The sequence below is a fragment of the Heterodontus francisci genome, chromosome X (genome assembly GCF_036365525.1).
Source record: "Heterodontus francisci isolate sHetFra1 chromosome X, sHetFra1.hap1, whole genome shotgun sequence".
NCBI classification, from domain to species: Eukaryota; Metazoa; Chordata; class Chondrichthyes; order Heterodontiformes; family Heterodontidae; genus Heterodontus; species Heterodontus francisci.
The window spans coordinates 12066872-12085453 of NC_090421.1; the positions used below are offsets into that span (position 1 = coordinate 12066872).

General features: G+C 46.0%; 1 protein-coding gene across 3 annotated transcripts in view; it reads left to right on the forward strand.

Moving 5' to 3' along the window:
• Window positions 1-18582, forward strand: part of LOC137358635 (rho guanine nucleotide exchange factor 25-like) — a 392023-nt gene that overhangs the window by 86652 nt on the left and 286789 nt on the right. The window lies entirely within an intron of this gene.

Sequence of the window (18582 nt, forward strand, 5' to 3'; positions counted from 1 at the left end):
CTCAAGAAGCTCGACACCATCCAGGACAAAGCAGCCCACTTGATTGGCACCCCATCCACCACCATAAACATTCACTCCCTTCACAGTGGCAACAGTGTGTACCATCTACAAGATGCACTGCAGCAAGTCACCAAACCTCCTTCGACAGCACCTTGCAAACCCGCAACCTCTACCACCTAGAAGGACAAGGGCAGCAGATGCATGGGAACATCACCACCTGCAAGTTCCCCTCCAAGCCACACACCATCCTGACTTGGAACTATATCACCGTTCCTTCAATGTTGCTGGATGAAAAACCTGGAACTTCCTCCCTAACTCAACTACACCACTTGGACTGCAGTGGTTCAAGAAGGCTGCTCACCACCACCTTCTCAAGGGAAATTAGGGATGGACAATAAATGCTGGTCTTGTCAGCGATGCTCACATCCCATGAACAAATAAAAAAAACCTTTTAGCCTAGAACACCCAAGCCTAGAAATTTGGGTTCAATTAGTGAAGGGTACAATCCCTCTGCCTGAATGCTAAGGATTGAGGTGCCCCTGATAATAGGCCTTGTTTCCATCGAGCCAGTGAGTTGCAGATAACATAGGTGTGACGGTTGGGGCGGGAGGAGCGGCTAGCAGTCTGGGAAAGAGATTGAGCGACTCGCATTCTTTTAATGTGGGGATGTGGGGTCTGGCGGAGCACTACTGCTCCTCACAGCTCCACATTCAAGTAAGTATATTTTAAATACTTACCTTGTTGGTTGTGCCCTACCGAGGCCCCTTTAAGGACTGCCTGGTAGGCGGCATATAGGCTTGGTTTTCCTGAGTGCAGCTAGCATGGGCTGCCTCAGGGTAAACCAATCTTGTAGTGGGGGCCTCAACAGACTGTTTCAGACATGGAAATTATATGCAGTTTTTTTTGGCCTTTACAAATATGGTAGATGCTGCTCCTCTGGCACATCATAAGTGTGCGCTTCCTGCCTGCCATCTTGGAGTCTTAGGAGGCCGCTTAATATCTGGAAAATGGGTGCTGCGTAGTCGAATTTCTAGGCCCTAAAATCCAAACACTTCCTTTATCTTAGGGAAGCATTGACATCATGCTGCTTTCCGTCATTTCGTCAGAAGGTGCCCATATTTGGTGTTCACGGCAAATTAAAAATCAATCAGCCCATTAAATGTGTGAGTTGACCAAAATTTGCTTTGGAGCAGTGGACCTGCTAAAGAGTGACCATAACTTTAATTCCGTTCAAACTTACATGGTCCTTTCCTTTGGACCCTGTGCTAATTGGCAATTTTGCAATAACTTAAGGTGAAAATGAAAAGACATGTTTTGTTCTGTTGTGATTTCAGAGGTCATAGGAATCAAGTAATTGGGACATGATGATTAGAAGCTGATCTGGATTAAGCAATATCCCTGAAATGTATTTTTCGTTCCATTAAATATATTGCATTGCAGATTTGTGGGCCAAAGGTTTTAAAATTTTTTTTTTTTAGAATTTTACAATATAACACAGTAAACAGTAATAATGTCCAGTAATTAAACAGTGTGATCTGATGCAATAAAAAGTTAATATTTATGTGCTTGTCACTAGTCATCTGAGTCATTCCTACATTATTAAAATTAATTAGAGAGCAGAAGGTGTTTGCATAAAGATTGCATCGAGCCTACAAGGGGAGCAAAGTTGCTGATGTCTGGGGAATCCCTTGTTTGATAGGGACAGCAGAGAATGAAACATGAAGAATGTGCAGTCATTAAATCTGTAGCTCAACAGAAGACCACATGTAAGGATTAATAAAGGGAAATGAATGGGATTGAGGCAGTTATCGTCCCCAAATTACAAAATCCAGGAAATAGTGGCTCTGGTCACGGTCCAGTCAAGAGAGACAAGGATTATACCTGAACTGAGAGGTTATACCTATCAGGAAAGGCTGATCAGGCTGGGGCTATTTTCTCCAGAAAAGAGAAGGCTAAGGGGTGAGCTGATAGAGGTCTTTAAGATTATGAAAGGGTTTTGTTTTAATTATTCATGGGATGTGGGCGTCACTGGCTAGGCCAGCATTTATTGCCCATCCCTAATTGCCCTTGAGAAGGTGGTGGTGAGCTGCCTTCTTGAACCGCTGCAGTCCATGTGGGATGTAGGTACACCCACAGTGCTGTATGGAAGGGAGTTCCAGGATTTTGACCCAGCGACAGTGAAGGAACGGCGATATAGTTCCAAGTCAGGATGGTGTGTGACTTGGAGGGGAACTTGCAGGTGGTGGTGTTCCCATGCATCTGCTGCTCTTGTCCTTCACGGTGATAGAGGTCGCGGGTTTGAAAGGTGCTGTCGAAGGAGGCTTGGTGAGTTGCTGCAGTGCATCTTGTAGATGGTACACACTGCTGCCACTGTGCGTCGGTGGTGGAGGGAGTGAATGCTGAAGGTGGTGAATGGGGTGTCAATCAAGTGGGCTGCTTTGTCCTGGATGGTGTCGAGCTTTTTGAGTGTTGTTGGTGTTGCACCCATCCAGGCAAGTGGAGAGTATTCCATCACACTCCTGACTTATGCCTTGTGGACAGGCTTTGGGGAGACAGGAGGTGAGTTACTCACCACAGAATTCCCAGCCTCTGACCTGCTCTTGTAGCCACAGTATTTATATGACTGGTCCAGTTAAGTTTCTGGTCAATGGTGACCCCCAGGATGTTGATTTATGGGGGGGGGGGAGGGTAAAATTCAGTGATGGTAATGATGCTGAATGTCAAAGGAGATGGTTAGATTCTCTCTTGTTGGAGATGCCTGGCAGTTGTGTTATGTGAATGTATGATAGGTTAGGCTTAGAGAAGATACTTACACTTGTGGGGGAGTCCAAAACTAGGAGCCATAGATATAAGATAGTCAGTAAGAAATCAAATGAAGAATTCAGGAGAAAATTCTTTATTTAGGGAGCAGTTAGAATGTGGAACTCGCTACCACATGGAGCAGTTGAGGGGAATAACATAGATACATTTAAGGGGAAGCTAGATAAATACGCGAGAGAAAGGAATAGAAGGATATGCTGATAGGGTGAGAAGAATAGGGGTGGGAGGAGGTTCAAGTGGCGCTCAAACACAGGCATGGACCAGTTGGGCCGAATGGCCTGTTACTGTGCTGTAAATTCTATGTGCAGAGGGAGAAAGGGCCGCACAGCCCACCTGCAAACAGTTAGACTCTCTGCCTCATTGTTGATCTTAAACCGTTGTTTGCCCGTCAGCTTAGCTCCGTCATCGGCTAAGTCAGGGTGCAGGAGGCAGGGGTTTAAGTAACACGAGGGGCAGGAACGGAGATAGGCGAATGTTGAAAATGGCGTTGGCCAGGATGCCGCTTTCCCGTCACCGTCCCTGCTACTAGCGAGTTTCATCAGGATGGGGGAAGGCGGGCCTGGGAAACCCACCCGATTCGGAAATAAGGCCAATTAAAATCTTTAACGAGCTCATTTTCAGTTTGGAAGTTTGGTGGGGGTGCACGGGTTGCACGCTGGGTTGAGGCAAACCAGGTGCATGGAGGCAGCAACACAGCGAGGAGCCAGTCATGGCCTCACCATCAACTTAGGTGAGCCTGTAAAAGGAAACACAACTGGGAGGGGCACACAGGTGCCATCGTATGTGCACAGGGTCTAGTCACGATGAGAAGCAAGATCCTCAGCAGGAGAGGCAGAGCCCTAGGCACGAGGAGGGCAGAGGAGAGAGACGAGGGGCCATACCCTCAGCATAGGATCTACCACCAAAGACAGAGCTACCTGCACATGTCAGAGAACCAGTGCTGCAGGAGACTGTGCCTATCCAGGCAGATAGTCACAGTGATTTATGCCCTCGTTGAGGAAGATCTCACACCTCGCGGCACTGATCACCATGCCCTGCCAGATGCCATCAAAGTCACCGTGGCCTTGAACTCCTTTGCCTCTGACTCCTTCCAAGGATCAGCTGCAGACCTTGGTGGTGTCTCTCAAGAGGCTGCACACTGCTACATCTCACAGATCACTGATGTCCTATTTGTGAAAGCTGGGCAGTACAATTTCAGACAAACACAGCCTCACAGGCACAGAGGGCAGTGGGTTTCACCTCCATCACTGGATTCCCCCAGGCGCAGGGTCTCATCGATTTCACCCATGTGGCCTTCAAGGCACCGAGTGACCACCCACTCAGATTCATCAACAAGAAGGGCTTCCACTCCTTCAATGTCCAACTGGTCTGTGACCACAACAAGAGCTTCCTGCATGTGTCCGCTCACTTTCCTGGCAGTTGCTATGACTCCGTCACCCTCTGGCAGCCCAGGCTGCTGCAGCTCTTCACTCCACCTCTCCAAACTCTATGGATGGGTTTAAGGGGACAAGAGTTGTCCCTTGCAGAGGTGGCTACTCACCCCGAGACAAAGCCACAGAGGTGCTACAACTGAAGCTATTTGTGCACAAGGATTATCATCGAGCAGGCCATCGTGCTTCTGAGGATACGTTTCCAGTGCCTGGACCAGTCAGGTGGTGTCCTAAAGTACACTCTTACAAGGGTCTCGGTCATTGTGGTGGTCTGCTGCGCTCTCCATAACATGCCCCTCAGAGAGGAGTGGACCTTGAAGACAGTGAGGGACTGAAACAACACAGCTTATCGGAAGACGAGGAGGAGCAGAAGGTGGAAGAGGAAAGGGGAAAAGGAGGCAGAGGGGGAGGATGCAGAACACAGAGGTGCCTTGGCTGCACAGGGAGGTGGCCGGACCCGGCGCAGATCTCTAGGGTCTCATCAGGATGCCGTCAACGTCAGAGATCATCTGATCCAGGTACATTTCAGCTGAGCCCTTCTAACCCAAGAGGAAGGGCATAGTCTGGTTCTCACTTTGAACTGCCCTTTCAGAGCACTTTCATTGAAGGCACTGCCGATCCAGTCCTACCGTCAATGAATGATGAAGATCTGTCCAGAGGTTTCATTGTCCCCCTTCAAGTATCCTTACTTCCCTTCACCACCTGGTCCCTCTTTTCCTGTCTCACTATTAAAGAATGGAAGCTCACACGTCTGGCGTCATGTGTCAATATTTACATTGTGTTGAAGAAGAGAGTACACATTTAAAGGTGAGGCAAATCCCAGTTAACCATTCAGTGCTGTGCCCAATGCAGTGGCCTCTGCTCTCAACCACTTCTACGCCATGCTCCCCTTGTGGCATCAGATGCGGGGCCAAGGAAGGCGATGGTGATGATGATGCCCCATGAGGAGTGACACCCTCATCCTCCTCGGTGTCAGCCTCAGCTCTTGAAAGGCATTCCAGATGACTGGAGGGGAGCACCAGTTGGGGTGCAACTGGCATCCACACCAAACATCTCTGTGCCACTGGCCAGTCCATGCTACAGTGTGGGCATGCATTCTATGCATGTCAGCGCATAGTTCTGTGTGCTGCTGCATATGGCTCTCCATGAGGTTGGCCACTCTCTCGATGCTCAAAGCCCTGGGCCATTATAATGCACATGATCTGGTTGGCCTTCTTCATTCTCAGCCCATGACCCTGCATTGCCTCAGAGAACTCTGACGTGTGGGAGCACATCTGTTGCTGCTGATTTAAGTAGAGCCTCTTTTCCAGTGGCTCCCGAGGCCCTGCATCTGTGCCCAGCTGAGCCTGGCTGTGTCTGTCCTCCATCCTCCGAGGGGGACTGCCCACAGCTGCAAGTGCCTCTCGCACCTCCTCCTGCACACTCATGACGTGCTTGTCACCCAGTGCCACCCTATCTACGTGTGCGAAATGACCCACCGAGATGTCTGTATCTGTGATGGTGAAGGGGGCACTTGTAAGGTGGAACGGTGCTTGTTCTGAGGTCTCCTCTGGTTGCACTTGGCCTGGTGATGGTACAGGAATCAGTCTTTACACCTCCACATCAGAACCTGTGGGAGACACAAGAGAGATCATGAGAACTAACCATGGAGACCAGAAGCCCAATGCAACTGAGTCTTTGGCATGCTGTCGGACTGGGTGGTGTGCAATGCCATCCCTGAATCTGCACATTCCATTTTCTATTCACCCTCTCCACCAGGGATGTCCACTTTGTGTTCCCCAAGGTGTCCATGGCTCCCTCCTCCATGTTGGTGGTAAGGTGCAGGTATGGAACCCCTCCTCTTGTCTGGGCTCTCTCACGGGCATTATGTGCCCGTTTCTCCTGCAAGGATAAAAGAGAGAGAGATTAGGCACTGCTGTCCTCTAAGGCCAATGCCAGTGGCTCATTGACATAAGAAGCTGCACTTATTAGTTCTGGCAGGTCCTCAACAGCACAATGGCTCAGAACCTTGCTGAGTGGTCAGTAAGTGCCCTGGGCTCACATTCCTCCCATGTTCAGGAGCTCAATGTGGCCTCAGGCTCCTGAGCTGGAGTGCCCACTGGAGGGTCAATACCCAGAGGCCTGTCATGACGTTTCACTCACCTTGCCAGAGTGAATAAAGTCATTGAACACTTCAGCTGCTAACGGTCTGTAGCCATGCCAGCTTTATTTGTGAGGGTGGCCATCTCCTGCCACCCTCCGGAAAGAGGACCTCCCTCCTCTCCCTCACTGCCTCAAGGAGGACCTCCAGGTCAGCATCAGAGAAGCGAGAGGCAGCCCTACCCCGGGCGCCAGGCCGTTCTTCTTCCATCACTGGCACCTCCATTCCTTCAGTCAAATGGCAGCCACAGTAATGGTGTGTTTAAAAAATCGGAAACTCCCTTCCCCCAGAAGGGCTGTGGATGTTTGGACAGTGCTTTCAAGATTGAGCTCTCAGAAGTTTTTTAGATAAGGATATCAAGGGTTATGCAGCAAAGGTGGGAAAAATGAGGCTGAGGTGCAAATTAGCCATCATGTAATGGAATGGTGGAACTGGCCGATGGGGCTGAATTGACTCCTCCTGTTCCTAATGGTACGGTTTTTCCGATCAGTGTTGGAGGAGGTTCCTCTCTTCAAAGTCCAGATGATGAGGTTCTTTGGGTGCTGTATATAGTTGGATATTGGCGGATAAATGTCTGTGCTGAACTGTGCTAAAATGTTATATTTTTAAAGTGGCTGATTCTCTTCACTAGATGGCACTGTTTAGAAGCCGGGAACAGCATTGTACAGTTTGTGGTTGCAACTGAGTTGAACAACCATACATGGTATATTTCAATCTAGAAATTCAGTACCGAACCACCTCAGGGCAGGAATCCAGTTCAAGACTGAAATGAACCTCCCTTTGACAGGACAGGAATGGTAGTGCGGGACTAGTAATCTAGTAGCCTGGACTAATGATCTGGAGACAGAATGTTAAATTCCACCATGGTAGTTGGGGAATTTAAATTCAGTTTAAAAAGCTAGCCTCGGTAATGATCACAAAACTACTGGATTATTATAGAAACCCGTCTGGTTCACTAATGCCCTTTAGGGAAGGAAATTGGAAGTCCTTATCCAGTCTGGGCCTACATGTGACTCCAGACCCACAGCAATATGGTTGACTCTTAACTTCCCACTGAAATGGCTTAGCAGGGCTCCCAGTTGTCACCACCACCTTCTCAAGGGCAATAAAGGCTGGCACTTATTGCCTACTCCTAGTTGCCCTTGAAAAGATGGGTGGGCTTTCATCTTGAACCATTCAAGTCCATGTGGTGAAGGTGCTCCAGCAATGTTATCCATTAGCCTTCCTGCTCCCATCAGGTTTACACGACTGTCTTCAAGGTAGGAAGGGGTTGAAGTGCCAGTGAGAATGAATTTTGGACACCACTGTGTTTAATTGTTAAAAATAACAAAAGATTCAGCTGCTTAAATTCTCAACTAGTTGAGACTACAGCACCTTTTTAGATGCTTAAAGCCACGTCGTACTTTTACAACCATCTGGATTTTAGACTCTGGAACCAATTTAGTCTTTACTACTTTCAATGTAAACGTTTGATTTTATTTGCATAAAATTGCCTTCCTGGAAAGCAGTTAAACAAAATCAGACCTTTAGTTGACGTCAGCTCAGGAGAAATACACATTTTATTTACGAATTTCTGGTGTGGATTTGATGTGTGCAGTGGGGAAATGCTTTTAAATGCCTGGACAGGAGAAGACTCTATAACATTTGAGGCCCAGAATCAATGCTTCAGGCCCTTGGCACTTCTGGGTTTGTTGGGAGACTATTCAAGTTATGCAGTAATACAATTAAGGTTGTCAACAGGCCTCTGATTTGATCAATTCAGTGACAGATATTAGGATGGATGCAATGAGTGATAGTTACGCTGTGGTGTTTTGCTCTTGCTGGTTCTCCGGTTGATGACTTGCTATTGAGCAGAAGAACATACTGTGTAATGATGTGGGTCAGACAACGTAGCACTCAAATTGTCCAGAAGCTCGGTAAGTATCTGCTTGGCTTTGAGTTCAAACTTATTATTTTGTTAACCCCATCTATCCATCGATATGCACATGTTTTCAGTGCACCACACTTCAGATGTCCCACTTGAAGGGGCCACACTTTGTTACAGATGTAAAACAGCCTCAAACTGAACTCAGGCAGAACTTAGAGATGTATGTTTAGACCTTGTGACCTCAAAGGGACTCAGTTCCATTTTAGCAGCAGAATATTGCATTGTTAAATGGTATAATGCCTCCATCATCATAAAATGACCACAGGACATTCCAAAGTGCTTTCCAGCCAAGGAAGTACTTTTGAAGTGTAGTTACTGTTGCTATGTAGGAAATGTGACATCCAACATGCACACAGCAAGCTCCCACAAACAGCAATGTGACAATGACCAGATCATCTGCTTTTGTGATGTTTGTGGAAGGATAAACATTGGCCAGGACGCCAGGGAGAACTCTTTGCTCTTGTACAGAGTGCCCTGAGAGCTTTTACATACACCTGAGAAAGCAGATAGGGCCTGGGTTTAATATCAGCAGAAATACAGCATCTCCAACAGTGCAGTACGCCCAGCCTTCATTTTCATACTCAAGTCCCGGAGTGGGATTTAAACCCACAACCTTTGTTATTTAGATGGATAGAGTGCTACTCTCTGAGCCACAGCTCAGCAACAGCAATGGCTGTATCTTCTGCTTAAACCACAGCCACTGGGGTTGGGGGGGGACTCTGCTTGTTTAGTCAAGGGTGCCTTTTCTGACCATGCCATCTGGAGAGTTGGATAAATATGTGGTTGGGAATAGGATGAAGGATTATTGGGAATGATATAGATTATGATAATCAAATACTCTGTGGAACACATTAGTTCCTGTACTGCAGAGAAATATCATCTCTGAAGGGTGGCAGGCCAGGGTCGATTAGTTGAGTTGTGAGGATGTATGAATATTCATTTTTGCCTGATTATCTCTGGGGATCAGGTAATATTAATGGTGAACTTCTCCCTCAGGATATTAAATGGATGGGATGGAGCCAAGGATAGTGCACGATCTGTGGAAGGAATGGCTTTTGGTTGATTTGGAATGGAAGGCCAGAAAAATTGAGGTACACAAACTAGTCGCTCTACTTGTAATTTCTGCCCATTTCCTTTTGGGTAATGGGTCCAAGCACAGATACTAAAAGCATTTTGTTTTTACATCAGATGAAACAGAAGAGTGGCACGCAAGCAATCTCTATGGTTTAGATTAGATTAGATTAGAGATACAGCACTGAAACAGGCCCTTCGGCCCACCGAGTCTGTGCCGAACATCAACCACCCATTTATACTAATCCTACATTCCTACCAAACATCCCCACCTGTCCCTATATTTCCCTACCACCTACCTACACTAGTGACAATTTATAATGGCCAATTTACCTATCAACCTGCAAGTCTTTTGGCTTGTGGGAGGAAACCGGAGCACCCGGAGAAAAACCCACGCAGACACAGGGAGAACTTGCAAACTCCACACAGGCAGTACCCGGACTCGAACCCGGGTCCCTGGAGCTATGAGGCTGCGGTGCTAACCACTGCGCCACTGTGCCGCCCCTATGGTTCTCCCACACAAGCCCCCAACATTACAGTATGATTGCTATCACTGATGTACTAGCCAGTGTTGGTCTGGCAGAGTTGTAGCACTCTTGCCACTGAGTTAGAAGATCACGGGGATCAAGCCCTAATCCAAGACGTCAGTACATATTCTAGGCTGACACTTCAGTGCCATACTGAAGGAGTGCTGAATTGTCAGAGATACTGTTTTTTGGATGAGATGTTAAATTAAGGTCATACCTGCTTGGTCAGATGGATGGAACAGATCCCTTGGCACTGTTTGAAGAGCAGGAACGAGTTGTCCTGGGAACATTTACCTCTCAATCGACACCTAAAACAGATTACCTGGTCTTTATCTCTCGTACTATTTGTAGGACCTTGCTGTGCACAGATTGACTTGCTGCATTTGTCTACAAAACAACAGTGACTCTGCTTCAAAAGTATTTAATTGGCTGTGTAATATTTAGGATGCTTTGACAAAGACGCTGTATAAAAGCAAGTTCTTTTTGTTGGCTGGAGCCCCGACCTTGTGACACATTTCCACACTTTGTCCTGACATACACAGGAAAGAGGGGCACGGATTTCACACACAACTGGTTTTGTCAGTCATGCCACTATTTCACTTTATCTTTCGCATCATCGAGCACATGGATACACACAGCAGGCCCAAGCCTGTAGGGTTACCAACTCTGGTTGAATGTATTCCTGGAAGTTGCATCACATAACCTCCTGCCTCCTATTGCCCCGCCCTCACACTCCTGCCATTGGTTGCCCACCATGTACATTCTCGCCGGGCACCGCCTTTCCACACCAATCAGAAAGTGAGGAAACTCACCGTTAACCCACTTGGATGATTCTTGACTGTCAGTCAATCAATCTGACGTACTAATTGCCGTCAGCCATTGACCATTATCTGGTTTATATTGCAGCACTGCCCCCAGAGGCAGTGAAGTATAATAATGAGCTCATTCCAATCACACAATTTAGGAGAACAAAGACTTAGTATCTGACGTCAGGAGAAAAAATTAGTTGATGTTCCAGTCTGGGAGGGGTCATGGTAGTCAATATAACCGAGACAAGTATCAACACAGCGATCATTCACTTCATGCCCCTGACCACATGGTGATTTAACATGCTGGCTCTTTGTGGGTCCCAATAAACACCACCTCACCGCTTCCAAAGAAAAGTGGGTAACCAGCCAGTTGGCACATCCCATGTGTGCTTTGGATCAATGCGACCCATCATGAAAAGCCATAAACGGAGTGATATTACAATTTTCCATTAAATTGACATACAGCAACCTTAAGTGTCTTGCACATTATCTTCTATAATGGCCCAATGATTTGTTAACTGGAGTCAAAGGAAGACAGTATGACCCTAAAACAAAGCATTAAAGACTTCTGCAAAACAGGAGGAGCAATATAGCAGTGAAGCAAACAAGCAACAGTGCTAGTTGCTAAGGAGCGTGAAGCCTGATGAAACTTTTTCCCATTTCTTCTTTATTTATGTTTAATTTACTATTACCACAGTTGTTACGAGTATACCTCCCATTGCAGTAATACTGTGCTTTAGGGGTATGATAGTATAATGGCTCTGTTACTGGAGGAAAGCACTGTAGGGGTCTGGCCTAATGCTGTGTGATATGAGTTCAAATCCCACCATAGCAGCTGGGAAATTTAAATTAATTTAGTTTAAAAAATCTAGAATTTAAGAAACTAGTATCAGTATTGTGACCATGTAACTACTGGATTGTTGTAAAATATTCCATCTGGTTCACTAATGTCATTTAGGGAAGGAAATCTGCTGTCCTTACCTGGTCTGGCCTACTTGTGACTCCAGACCCACAGCAATGTGGTTGACTCTTAACTGCCCTCTGAAATGGCCCAGCAAGTTTCTCAGTTGTACTCAGAAAATGGGTCACCATCAGCTTCTCGAGGCCAATTAGGGATGGGCAGTAAATGCTGGCCTAGCCAGCGACACACATCCTGTGAATGAATTAAAAAAAAACCTCAAGAAGGATATGTTGACCTTGGAGGGGGTGCAGTGCAGATTCAACAGAATGATAATGGGGCTAAAAGTTTTAAATTATGAGGACAGGTTGCATAGACCAGGCTTCTATTCCCTTGAGTATAGAGGATTAAGGAGTGATCTAATTGAGGTGTTTAAGATGATTATAGGAGTTGATAGGGTAGTTAGAGAGAAACTATTTCCTCTGGTGGGAGAGTCCAGAACAAGGGGGAATAACCTTAAAATTAGAGCTAAGCCATTCAGGGATGTTGTCAGGAAGCACTTCTTCATACAAGGGGTAGTGGAAATCTGGAAAACTCTCTTCCAAAACGCTGTAGAAGCTGGGGCGCAGTTGAAAATTTCAAAACTGAGATTGATAAATTTTCGTTAAGCAAAGGTTTTGAGGGTTACGAAACCAAGATGGGTAGAGATTGGAGGTTAAGATACATATCAGCCATGATCAAATTGAATGGGGGAATAGTCTCGAGAGGCTGAATGGTCTCCTCCTGTTCCTATGTTCCATTGCTCATTGGCCAAGCAAATTGACCAACAAAGAAAGGCAAATTGCGGTGGATGTGGAAGTTGAGGAGTGAGCTAGGAGGCAGGTCTGAGGCAGAACAAGGAGAACGTGAGGCCCAAAGCCTGTCAAAGAGCAAGAGGCACATGGGACAAGTAGCAGGGAAGACTGAAGCTGATAGTCGAGGGGGCGGGGAGCTTGGGGAGCGAGCAAGCGGTCGGGACCCTGTTGGCTGACCTTCTGGGCGTAAGTAAGGTAAGTCTTGCTGCTTTGATTTTTCTATCTCTGCCGATCTGGCTGTGGCGAGTGAAGTGGGGAACTGTCATGGCAGCTGTACCTCAGGGGGGAAAAAGAGTGACAAACACTTTTCCCCGGTCAAAAAGATCCCCCTCCCCCTCCTGAAGGTGAAGATTTGAGGTCCACAGCAGCTGTGGGCACCTTTGATCATTTCATCCAAGTGGCCACACTTCAGATGTCACCCTGGATCGGGAGGCTGTGGTTGGCATCACAGCCAATCTCATCCTTACCCACTGCCCACCCACTCATAGATCCAGTTTTGGGGGGGGAGGTGTGGGGGGTGGACTTTTCAATTGTATTGGCACGACTGTTGCCCTGGTGAGATCAGCTGACTCTATCCGACATCACAACAGTGACTACACTTCAAAAAGTACTTCGTTAGCTGTAAAGACCTGCTACCCGACCCGAGCCCGATGGGGCCCGATGACATGTGTCGGGTTCGGGTCGGGTCACACTTCCGGGTCCAGCATTCGGGCTTGGGTCGGGTCGGGCCAGATCGGACACGCTCTCTCACAACCTCAGGTAAGTGACTCCAATGTTAATTTACTTTTTGGACTTTAAAAGTGGTTTTGTTACAGTTATTTTAAGCTTGTGCAGGTAAGAAACAAAGTGAAAAACGGAAGGTAAGTTAACTGATGGTCGGGTCGGATGCGGGAAAAAAATGGAAGGACTTGGGCCGGGTCGGGCTCGGGTCAGGTCTCATTTGCAGACCCGAGCAGGCCTTTACTGTAGAGCACTTCGATGGTCGTGAATGGCGCTATATAAATACAAGTCTTTCTTTTCTTTTTTTCTTTTAGTTCAGTTCAAGATTAAACCTAGCCTTTTCGTCATAGTTTTGCAATTTCCCATCAAACATGCTGGGCAAAGGGACTCAAGTTGGCAATAAGAAGTCCCCCAGTATGGTCAGAAGAGCAGAAATAGTTGGAAACAGCATTGGTTTGCATCTATGGACAATATTAGGATTTTCTCCTCTCTATGTTGTGAGGGGGTAAATTGATATTCAGTACCCTTTGAACTTCTAATAATCCAAATAAAATAGAAATTAGAAACAGATGTAATCTAAATAATTTGATTTACGATGGACAGCCCTGAAATAGCAGAATACCTGGTCTCTTTGATATGGGAAGATAATCTTCAGAAAAGTGTAAAAAAGAGTAGGGGGAAAGGGCAGGAGTGAGACTAAGGGGCCTAAGGGGAAAGCTCCTTCAAAGAGCCAGTGCTGTTAAAATAGGTTGAATAGTCTCCTTTGGTGCTTTAAATTTCTATGATTCTATAGCTCTGTAACTAAGTGAGTTATTGGGTTAACGGTATTCTCTTTTTTCCCATTCCCAGACATTCCATTCAGTGGCTGGATGGGAATTTCTAACAATGGAAAGGAGACTTTGGCCAGGAAATTGGGCACCGATCAGACATCCCCATTAGGGCCTTCTCAAAGTCAGCCTGCTTGGACACCAAGCTGCCCCCGCCCACAGGGAGGTCCTAGTGGGCGGGGGTTGACGGTGAGTGAGAAGGAGGGAGCCAACTGTGAACAGGAAACTCCTCCTGGCTCCACATTAAGTTAAGTAAAAAAAAAACAAACTTACCTGTTCTTCAGTGGCTGCCAGTGGTCCCTTTAAAGAATGCTGGTTCGGCTGCAATAGACCTGGAAAAACTGAGTCCGGTTTATATCTGAATTTGGGGAAGGGGTCCTAAAACAGGCATTGTGCCCCTCATTAGCATATTCAAGGGGCCTAATGCATGTTTTAGGTGGGTGCCCCAGGCATTCAGAAGTTGGCGGGTGCCAATTTGGTAGCTGGCATTCTTCTGGGCAGGTCAAGAAATTGGTTCAACCAGCTCCTAATTTCCGTTCAGAAATCAATTGTGCTGGGGACCATTTCTTCCTCTTTGTCTGTCTACGGCAGTAGTGTACAATATACGGTCTGGGTTATGCTTTGTACCACAGTACATCACAGTAAGTAAGTGTGTGAGAGTGAGAATATGTGTGTGTGTGTGAAAATTCATGAATGTGTGTATTTTTGTTAGGCAAGGGCACTAAGGGTTACGCAACCAAGGCAGGTAAATGGAGTTAAGCTACAGATCAGTCATGATCTGACTGAATGGTGGAACAGGCTCGAGGGGCTGAATGCCCTCCTCCTGTTCCTATGTTCCTATGGATGAACAATCATAAGAACTAGGAGCAGGAGTAGGCCGTCCGGCCCCTCGAGCCTGCTCCGCCATTCAATAAGATCATGGCTGATCTTTTCGTGGACTCAGATCCACTTACCCGCATTCTCACCGTATCCCTTAATTCCTTTATTGTTCAAAAAGATATCTACCTTAGCTTTAAAAACGTTTACTGAAGAAGTGTCAACTACTTCACTGGGCAAGGAATTCCATAGATTAACAACCCTCTGGGTGAAGAAGTTCCTTCTTAATTCAGTCCTAAATCTACTCCCTCTAATCTTGAGGCTATGCCCTCTTGTCCTAGCTTCACCTGCCAGTGGAAACATCCTCTCTACTTGTATCTTATCTATACCCTTCATAATTTTATATGTTTCTATAAGATCCCCCCTCATTCTTCTGAATTCCAATGAATATAATCCCAATCTACTCAGTCTCTCCTCATAAGCCAACCCCCTCAACTCCGGAATCAACCTAGTGAACCTCCTCTGCACCCTCTCCAGTGCCAGTACATCCTTTCTCAAGTAAGGAGACCAAAACTGCACACAGTACTCCAGGTGCGGCCTCACCAGTACCTTATACAGCTGCAACATAACCTCTCTGCTTTTAAACTCAATCCCTTTAGCAATGAAGGACAAAATTCCATTTGCCTTCCTAATTACTTGCTGTACCTGCAGACCAACCTTCTGCGATTCATGCACAAGGACACCCAGGTCCCTCTGCATAGCAGCATGCTGCAACTTTTTACCATTCAAGTAATAATCCTTTTTACTGTTACTCGTACCGAAATGAATGACTTCACATTTATTAACATTGTATTCCATCTGCCAGACCTTTGCCCACTCACTCAATGTATCTATGTTCCTCTGCAAAGTTTCACAGTCATCTGCACACTTTGCTCTGTCACTCATCTTAGTGTCATCTGCAAACTTTGACACCCTACACGTGGTCCCCAACTCCAAATCATCTATATAAATTGTAAATAATTGTGGTCCCAACACCGATCCCTGAGGCACACCACTAGTGACTGATTGCCAACCAGAATAGCACTCATTTATCCCCACTCTCTGCTTTCTGTTAGTCAACCAATCCTCTATCCATACTAATACTTTACCCCTAACGCCATGCATCCTTATCTTATGCAGCAGCCTCTTGTGCGGCACCTTGTCGAAGGCCTTTTGGAAATCTAGGTACACCACATCCACTGGGTCCCCATTGTCCACCTTGCTCGTAATGTCATCATAGAATTCCAAAAGATTTGTCAAGCATGACCTGCCCTTCATGAACCCATGCTGCGTCTGCCCAACGGGACAATTTCTATCGAGATGCCCTGCTATTTCTTCCTTGATAATAGACTCAAGCATCTTCCCCACTACAGGAATACTACACATTCAACTCTGTAATGGAAAAATAAGGCATGCAAGATGATTTGGAAATATGATATGGCAAAAAGTAACACTAACTATACACTAAAAGCTGCAGGAGCTAAAATCTACAAACTATTTAATCCCTCCCTAAGCTAACCGGTCTATAATTCCCCATCTTTTGTCTACCTCCTTTTTTAAACAGTGGCGTCACATCTGCTGTTTTCCAATCTGCTGGGACTACCCCAGAGTCCAGCGAATTTTGGAAAATTACCGCCAGTGCACCTGCTATTTCTCCCACCATCTCTTTTAGTACCCTGGGATGCATTCCATCAAGGCCAGGAGACTTATCAATCCTTAGCTCCATTAGCTTGCCCAACACTACCTCTTCCGTAATAATGATTGTTTCCAGGTCCTCACCTACGTTCGTCTCTTTGTCAATTACTGGCATGTTATTAATGTCCTCCACTGTGAAGACCGATACAAAATACCTGTTCAATGCCTCGGCCATTTCATCATATCCCATAACTAAATTCCCCTTCTCATCCTCTAAAGGACCAACGTTTACTTTAGCCACTCTTTTTCGTTTTATATATTTATAGAATCTTTTGCTATCAGTCTTTATATTCTGTGCTAGTTTTTTCTCATGTTCTATCTTACTTTTCTTTATAGCTCTTTTTGTGGCTTTCTGTTGACCTTTAAAGTCTTCCCAATCTTCTAGCTTCATGCTGTTTTTGGCCACTTTGTATGCCTTCTCTTTCAATTTGATAGCCTCCCTTATTTCCTTAGACACCCATGGCAGATTACCCCTTTTCTTCCAGTCCTTCCTTTTCACTGGAATATACTTTTGCTGAGCACTTTGAAAAATTGCTTTGAAAGTCCTCCACTGCTCGTCAACTGTCCCACCATAAAATCTTTGATTCCAGTCTACTTTAGCCAAGTCCTCCCTCATTCTATTGTAGTCCCCCTTGTTCAAGTGCAGGACCCTGGTATTGGATTTTATCTTCACACTCTCCATCTGTAATCTAAATTCAACCATACTGTGATCACTCCTTCCAAGAGGATCCCTAACTATGAGGTCATTAATTATTCCTGTCTCATTACACAGGACTAGATCTAGGATAGCTTGCTCCCTCGTCGGTTCCATTACATACTGTTCAAGAAAACTATCACGGATACACTCAACGAACTCCTCCTCAAGGCTACCCTGACTGAGCTGGTTCGACCAATCTACATGTAGATTAAAATCCCCCATGATAATTGCCATACCATTTTTACAGGCATTAGTTATTTCTTTGTTTATTGCCCGCCCCAATGTGATGTTATTATTTGGTGGCCTATAGACTACGCCTATCAATGACTTTTTCTTCTTAGAGTTTCTAATTTCCACCCAAATGGATTCAACCTCATTCTCCATAGAACCTATATCATCTCTCAGCACCGCCCTGATGTCATCCTTGAATATCAGAGCTACACCACCTCCCTTACCTTCCTGTCTGTCCTTCCGAATAGTCTGGTACCCCTGGATATTTAACTCCCAGTCGTGACCAACCTGTAACCATGTCTCCGTAATGGCTTTGGAGTCCTTTTACTTCTGAATTTCTGTAGCCAGTAACAGGTTGTAAATATGTCCTGCTGTTGTGGAGGGATTAAATAGTTTGTAGATTTTAGCTCCTGCAGCTTTTAGTGTATAGTTAGTGTTACTTTTTGCCATATCATATTTCCAAATCATCTTGCATGCCTTATTTTTCCACTACAGAGTTGAATGTGTAGTATTCCTAATCACTTCCAGATGTAAATCTGCCCATATCTACGGCTGATCTTATGATGTGAGCACAATGGTGCAGATGGCTTCAGCAGCTGGCTTTGATGTTGGCAGGATGGTACCAGAATTTCTTCTGAGTGTGACACGTGGGTATGCTGCAGGGCACTCAGAATGCCAACCAAGGCCTATTGGAGAAAGCAGAGCAGGTGGAAGACAACGTACAGAAGGGAGCACAAGTCGAGGTGGGACTATATGGGAACAAAGCCCAGGGGAGACTTCGGAGGTGGAAAATGGATGGCACTTGTGATGGCTCAGGAAAAGCAGACAGGGAGGGATGAGGATGCAAAATCCAGTCAGATGTGGGAAAGAGAAGGTTAACCCAAGGATCAGACAACCAGGAATGTTAAGGTCAGGAAGAAAGGAAAGACACATGAAGGCGTGGGAAATGTTGGGGGGGTTGGTGGGGGAACAGAGTAAGATCAAATAGAGCATTGGTATTTAAAACGGGAGAGAAAGGAAATGCAGGCTGGAGATGGAAATAAGGTCAGCCTGGAATTGGAACCATATTGGTCTAATTAAC